This window comes from Triticum dicoccoides, chromosome 5B (genome assembly GCF_002162155.2).
Source record: "Triticum dicoccoides isolate Atlit2015 ecotype Zavitan chromosome 5B, WEW_v2.0, whole genome shotgun sequence".
Lineage (NCBI taxonomy): Eukaryota > Viridiplantae > Streptophyta > Magnoliopsida > Poales > Poaceae > Triticum > Triticum dicoccoides.
This window is the reverse complement of record NC_041389.1, coordinates 651,400,875-651,409,081: the sequence shown is the minus strand read 5'-3', so window position 1 is coordinate 651,409,081 and position 8,207 is coordinate 651,400,875.

Here is an 8,207-nt window from a genome sequence, read left to right as displayed (position 1 = left end):
CTTGATCCAGCAAGGGGGAAGGAGAGGTTGATGGAGATCCAGCAGCAGGACGGCGTGGTGGTGGATGCAGCAGCAATCTCGGCAGGGCTTCGCCAAGCACAGCGAGAGGGAGAGGTGTCACGGGAGGTAGAGGGAGGCGCCAGGGGCTAGGGTGCGCAGCCCTCCCTCCCCCCTCTTTATATAGGGGTCCAAGGGGGGTGTAGGCCCCTCTAGATCCCATCTAGATGGGGGGACGGCGGCCAAGGGGGGTGGCTTGCCCCCCAAGACAAGTGGGTGCGCCCCCCACCCCTAGGGTTTCCAACCCTAGGCGCAGGGGAGGCCCAAGGGGGGGCGCACCAGCCCATCAGGGGCTGGTTCCCCTCCCATTTCAGCCCATGGGGCCCTCCGGGATAGGTGGCCCCACCCGGTGGACCCCAGGGACCCTTCCGGTGGTCCCGGTACAATACCGGTGACCCCCAAAACTTTCCCGATGGCCGAAACTGGACTTCCTATATATAAATCTTCACCTCCGGACCATTCCGGAACTCCTCGTGACGTCCGGGATCTCATTCGGGACTCCGAACAACTTTCGGGTTACCGCATACTAATATCTCAACAACCCTAGCGTCACCGAACCTTAAGTGTGTAGACCCTACGGGTTTGGGAGACATGCAGACATGACCGAGACGCCTCTCCGGTCAATAACCGATAGCGGGATCTGGATACCCATGTTGGCTCCCACATGCTCCTCGATGATCTCATTGGATGAACCACGATGTCAAGGATCCAATCAATCCCGTATACAATTCCCTTTGTCAATCGGTACATTACTTGCCCAAGATTCAATCGTCGGTATCCCTATACCTCGTTTAATCTCGTTACTGGCAAGTCACTTTACTCATACCGTAATGCATGATCCCGTGACTAGACACTTGGTCACATGGAGCTCATTATGATGATGCATTACCGAGTGGGCCCAGAGATACCTCTCCGTCATACGGAGTGACAAATCCCAGTCTCGATTCGTGCCAACCCAACAGACACTTTCGGAGATACCCGTAATGCACCTTTATAGTCACCCAGTTACGTTGTGACGTTTGGCACACCCAAAGCACTCCTACGGTATCTGGGAGTTGCACAATCTCATGGTCTAAGGAAATGATACTTGACATTTGGAAAAGCTCTAGCAAAACGAACTACACGATCTTGTGCTATGCTTAGGATTGGGTCTTGTCCATCACATCATTCTCCTAATGATGTGATCCCGTTATCAATGACATCCAATGTCCATAGTTAGGAAACCATGACTATCTGTTGATCAACGAGCTAGTCAACTAGAGGCTCACTAGGGACGTGTTGTGGTCTATATATTCACACATGTATTACGATTTTCGGATAACACAATTATAGCATGAACAATAGACAATTATCATGAACAAGGAAATATAATAATAACCATTTTATTATTGCCTCTAGGGCATATTTCCAACAGACCCCCTATGTTGTCCAGAATTCCATGTTGTCCATGTGTTGTAATGATCCGAATTTTCTAGGCGAGGTAATCCTCAGTACTTGTATGATTGACATAAGGTTAACTGTTTTTCGTGTGAGCATATTCTATTAGATGAAATAACTGTTTGAATCAGAGTGTATCCAACCTACTGAATTCGAAGATCACGGAATTGATAAATCATAATCATATATAAAGGTGGAATAAATCTTTGTTGTGGTTTTGAAGAAATAAATAACAAAACGTATAATTATCTGTGGATATTCGTAACCGAATACAAACTGGATTTGAATTTAGTTTGCTAGGTCCCAGGGCAAACGTGAATGCTAATTCTCCCAAGTTTTGAACGAAGCGGCTGAACACCCACTATGATTTGTGGGCTGCCCGAAGCAAGTGTTTGCGAGATGAAAATTATTGTCTACCCCTGACACTTGACATCCTTATCGACCGGATTTACACTGCTGTCGATAGGGGTAGACTAGTGACTTGAGTCAGACGTGACACGACGGCCTCTGAGCCCATTCAGACATGGTGGGCGCCAAACGTGGGCGGCAAAACACATTTTATTCAAGCTCGTCTGAAATACATGTGTCTCTTCCTCCATTTCCCCATTCATACACGGTGGGCGGCAAAACAAACTCTCCTCGCCCGAAATCGATGTAGGCTAATATTTTAAATAGGGGCAGATGTGTAACTTCCATCAGGCGTGACACAACCGCCCTACCTGTCAGCCCCGTTCATACGCCGTGGGCGCCAACCGTGGGCGGCAAAACACCCTCTCCTCGCCCGAAATAGTTATCGGCAAATATTTGCGAGATGCGAGATTACCGTCCTATCCCCAACCGACGCGATGTCTAAAATTTTAAATGGGGGATAAGTTTGTAACTTTCCCCCATTTCAGAGAAGCGCGTCCCAAAGTTTGATATCACCCCCCTCCATTTCCCCATTCATACACCGTCGGCGGCACGAAAACCTCCGCACTGTGGCCAGCATCCTCCGTCCCCCACCCCATCCTCCACCTTGCCGGAGCCGCTACCCCTACCCTGTCGTCCACTGCAAGAGATGGACGTCTCTCATCCACGACGCTGGACCAGGATCCTTTCATCGCCTCCTCTCTCTTCATCGGCGCCGTCGTCCACCTTGCCGTTGCCGCTCCTACGACTGCCTCGTCCACGGCAACAGGATATATCCCCCGACCTGGCCGTCTGCCGTCTGCCGTCTAAAGCCTTCTTCCCCGCCACCGATAGCCATCGCACCCGCAACACCCTCAACGTATCAGCATAGGCCTACATGGCGTCGCAAGAGAGGTGGTACTCTTCCATATGTGCTTAAGTTATTGATCTCACCCGGAAAATAGATCGTAATTTGTTTACTGTACTTTTCTTGTCCGTACCAAATCGTAGTGGCTAGTTGAAAGCAAACATTGGTTGCGAAGTAGCTTTGTCCGGTTTGCACCTTCAGATCCGCCATGGCAAGAGCACTATACTCGTAAAGCTTATGGTTTCCCCCCTTTATATTCACTACCATCGTCGTAGGTGCTTAGTGTCGTGCTAGCACTGCTCCTCAAGACCTCAACCCAAAGCTTACGTGTTGAAATACGAATCTGATATGATGCTCATATCACTAAAACTTAGAACGTTTAATTTGTCACCTAATGTTCCTATATTTGTTTCGAAAAGCATGTGCGCCACCCACTAGTCCAGCTAGTTCCACTTTCCTGATTTTTCTCTTGATGCTTAGGGTTTTCCCCTTTTATCTACTCTACTATGATCTCCGTAGGTGCTTTCTGTCGTACTAGCATTACTCCACCCTTCAAGCTAAACAACACAATACTCAGAACTCAGAAGCTTAGTTGTTCAAATATGATTGTGATATGATACTGATATTAGTTAACCGACACATTTAATTGGTTAGCTAAAGGTCCCACTTGAGTTTCCAAATGCATGTCACGACATATAGAGAGACAGCATAATTGCATTTCTTTGTCACTTGTTGACCGTACTTTCTTGTCCATACCAAATCTTAGTTGTTATTTCAAAGCAAACATCGGTTGCTAACTACCCTTTGCGCGGTTTGCAGCTTCAAATCTGCCATCCCACTGCCACGGTCAACACTGTACTGATCATGCTTATGTTTTCCCCATTTTATGATGACCACAATTAGCCTACGTGGTTCATGTCGTAATAGCACTGCTCCACCCATCGAGCTAAACAAGCTTAGTTGTACAAATTCATATCTGATATTATTGCTGATATTAGTAAAATCGAGAGATGTTTAATTGGTTAGCTAAATGTTCCTACTTTAGTTTCGAAATGCATGTGAGCCACATATGTAGAGACCGGAAAGAATAGTATTTCTCTGTGCGCTCTGGTTCATCATGGGTGGCCAACCGACATTGTATTGAAACACTTGTAATATCTTCAATCTGCTTGCTCTTCTGCTCTTCTTTAAGATGATACTCTTCTCTTGCGGTCGACTGGTCAGGTCGAGTTGTTCTCCCTTAGTATATTTTGAATCTGTCAGGTCAGGTCGACTTGTTCTTCTTTACTATATGTTGAAGCTATCATCTGCGAAGTGTCATCACTTCTGGAGCTCTCATATTTTGAGTAGTAGGCCACATTATATTAATGCACACAACAAATTACAGCATGCATGGCATCTTTTAAAAGAATTGCAGAGATAGCACAAAGGGGTTTACAGGGAGGCAGTATTGGATTAGAATCACTTCTGCATTACAAAGAAAATCTCACTTGTTTCTATGTTTTCATGCATGTCAGATATTGAACATTATCAAAATGAACATGAGAATGGGCGCACGAGAGGAATATTGTGGAACGATCCACTGGTTAACAAACTTGGCATGGTGGAGGATGGCCTATCTTATTCACCCATCAAGGTGCTTGCTCTAACTTTGCAAAGTTGTATTGGTCGCACATATTTTGCATCTGACCTCTTGCATGTCTTCTACTTTGTTACACCATCTTCTTAGTTTAAGCATCATATATGAGTATATGCCATAACTATCCATTTTCTGTACCTATTCCATGTGTCGTCACACTATGTTTTTCCAGTCAAATGTTGTTCTTTCGTGATAGATGTCCAAAAGGAAGAGGGTGAGTGCAGATCATCAAGGAGTACAAACTAGGTATTTAGAAAAGGTAGTGGTACCTGTTAAATCAGATAGATCAGCAGCCACAGAAAACACAGGCCCAACTGTACCACACTTTACCCCTACTCCAGTGGCCAAACCCCTATTAAAACTGCCGGGAGCCCAGCGTCAGGTACTGTCTATGATATCAATTCAAAATTTGAACTCCTAAATTTCTGCTTGTGCCTTACCTTCTCTCTTGTATGAAAACTAATTTCAGATGAATCTCCTTGCTCAAAGGATCATACGATCTCAAAACAATAATGGGCTCTGCATTGCTCTTGTCAGTACCTCTCTCCCTTTTGCCTTGTAATGCTGTACTTAATTAATTGCTATTTGATTATGTATCATTAGTCTGCAACTGAGCTTCATTATCCTCTGTTTCTTCCAATATTATTTGATCCATATTTACTCTTTGCAAAATGTAGAATAATGGCAATGCTTATAAAGAATTTTCTTTGGGGAATTTATTGAATTATCCTTCCATCAACATGGAGAAGGGCTTTGTCCAGCCCGTGTTAACATGTAATGTAAGTTCATCCTTCTCAAGCCTTCAAACTTTGTTCTAGTATAGATTTGGATAGGCATCATTGCCTCCACTGCTATTTGCTTTGCTGTTTACATCTGATTGGATGTTTGCAACAACTACCAGTTTCAAATTGTAGTTGTAAAAACATGTTCCTTATGCAGAACAGATCCATTTATTTGCTTATATAATTGTGAAACCTGTTACGTGTCTCCTTGTTTCTCTTTCAGAGTCGTATCTCTTATGCCAGGCAGAACTTTAGGGAAGATAGTGAGCAAACCATCTTGAGGACAGCGAGATGACCCCAAGGTCCTGTCTTGATGAAGACAGTGAGTTGAAGCTACTCACCAGCAGGTGTGAGACAACCTCTGTGCAGTCGCTGCCTCAATCAGTTCGACTTCTTCAGTCTCAACTTAAAGCGGAAAGGCTTGCTTCAGCTCAGCTCCAACTTGAAGTCAAAGATGCAATGAAGATGTCAGAGGACTGCCGTGCGCACCATCATGCCTTAAATCTAGTGTTGATGCATCTATCGTTGACACAACTGAGGTCTACTCAGCTTCTTCAGGTGTTTGGGGGGCCCGACCTGGCCAGGCCTAGTGCCTTCTGAAGTGCTCTCAGTTTTGTATATTCTTTTATCGGCGCGTTTATTTGCACTGGTGGCGAACTTTGATGCCCGGTGGATGTAATATGTGTGATAGCCGTGATAGCCTAGCGTAAGTTGCTTGCTTATTTATTTCCTTGTTGTCTTGTTTATTTGTTTGCTTGTAGTCATTGCAGTTCTTTTTGCGCGGTTTGCTGTAGTAACACTGGGCCTCCTACGGGCCGTAGAAACAGTGGGCCTTCTACGGGCCGTAGAAATAGTGGGCCTTCTACGGGCCATAGAAACAATGGGCCTTCTACAGGCTGTATCATCAATGGGCCTTATACGGGCAGTATGATCGATTGGCCAAACATGGGCCAATAACAGGCCGCATTATGGCCGTAAACGGGCTAGAGTTGGAATCGTCTATTCATGGGCCGACCATAACGGGCCATCGTTAATAGGCCGTATTTCATGACGCTATGAAAACGGCCCAACGTGTTAACGGACCACAAACGGGCCGACTGTAACCACGGGCTGAATTTGGCCCATAAGCAGAAAATGAACAATAACGGGTCATAAGTAAACGAATGCTGGAAATGAGCCCAAGAATAAATGGGCTCTGAGAAGGCCGAAAGATAACATGGGCTGGAAATGGCCCAACGGAATAACGGGCCCTTAATGGGTACAAAGCGATACACTGTTCATTACGGGCCAGTTTCACCACGGGCCGTTAATGGGTGTAAAATAAAACACTGTTCATTACGGGCCAGTTTCACCACGGGCCGTTAATAGGCCAAGAGTTACATAGGGCCTCACATGACCCGAAAGACGTCATGGGCCATACATGGGCCAGAAGTGAAAACGGGCTGGAATCATATTGGGTGGCCCAGATGACGCTACTAGGCCTAATTCAGGTAGGGCGTAACGGGCATTGGGTTAGCGGGCTGTAAATGGGCTATATGCGAACAGGCCGTTAACAGGCTTTACATGGGCCGGCCCGCCACCTTTTGACCAAGTCAAACGGGTCGGCCTTTTCACAGGAATGGGCCTCTGTTGGGCCGTGCCACGTGTCGACGTATCATAGGCGCCTTCTGTCCAATGAGTGGATGACATCTGTCCCAACGGTGAGCCGACACGTGTTTCCTCCAGCCAATGATGATTTTACACGTGGAAAATCCCCATTGGTCGGGGTTGTTAACGGGTTATCGGATCCAAAACCCGACCCGATAGCTTAATGGCGTTCCGTTATGGTGGATGCCACGTGTCGGTCACCCTTGACGAAAGCACTTCTGTGACGCGTGATTTATCGTCATGGAAGTGGACACTTCTGTGATGATAATTTTGGTAATGTCATGGAACATTTCTACGACAGCACAGGTATGACTATCTTGATTCTGTCATAAATTTGTCATGGATGTACATGCATGACGAAAAACGCAACCTACTGTGACAAACACGTATCATCACGGAAGTGCATTTTTTTGTAGTGAACATGCACATCCCGAGCTACCGGACGAGCTACTTCGACGCCCCGCCGGATATGTTCGCCTACACGGCCACCGGTCCCTCCCCCTCGGTGCAGCAGCTCCCTCTGTACAAGAGCAAGACGGGGCGGTTCCTGAGGGGTAGATTCTCCACAGGCATCCTGCAGCTCACCGGGGACCAAGAAGACATCCGCTACATCGTGGCCGACCTCCATGTCTACCGAAAGAGAAGGAGCCTGCGGGCCGAACTCTGCGTCTTTAACTCTAGGACTCAAGAGTGGAGAATCATCCACAAGAAGCCTGCCCAGCAGCTGTGGGACCAGAGCAATGGCCAGCTCTCCGACCTTTGGTGTACCGACGACGTGCTCCCCTTCAATGACCGTTACCTGCGTTGGGTCGACTACTTCAGCGGCGTCCTGCTATCCGACTTCTCCGACGTAGACTCCCCGGTGCTCCACTTGTACCCTTCCATGTAAACATAAAATACCCCGATGACGCACGTTACCAGAGCAATTTATATTGATATGTCTCCAGCGTATCTTAATTTTTGATTGTTCCATGTTGTTATATTATCAATCTTGGATGATTTATGTTTATTCACTAGCAACTTTATATCATTTTTTGGGACTAGCCTATTGACATAGTGCCCAGTGCGAGTTGCTTTTTTTTGCTTGTTTTTTTACTTTGCAGAATATCAATACCAAACAAAGTCCAAATGCAACGAACCTTTTTGGAGATTTTTTCTGGACAGAAGACACCCAGTGAGCCAAAGAAGTGCACGGGAGGAGGCCTGTGGGGACCACTAGGCACCAGGGTGCGCCCCAGTGGGTAGTGGAGCCCACGGGAAGCTTCTCCACCGACCTTGCTTCTATATACTCTAAAATCCCAAAAATCCTAGGGGAGTCGAGAAACACAATTCCGGCCGCCGCAAGTTTTAGAACCACGAGATCCAATCTGGAGGCCTTTTCCGGCACTCT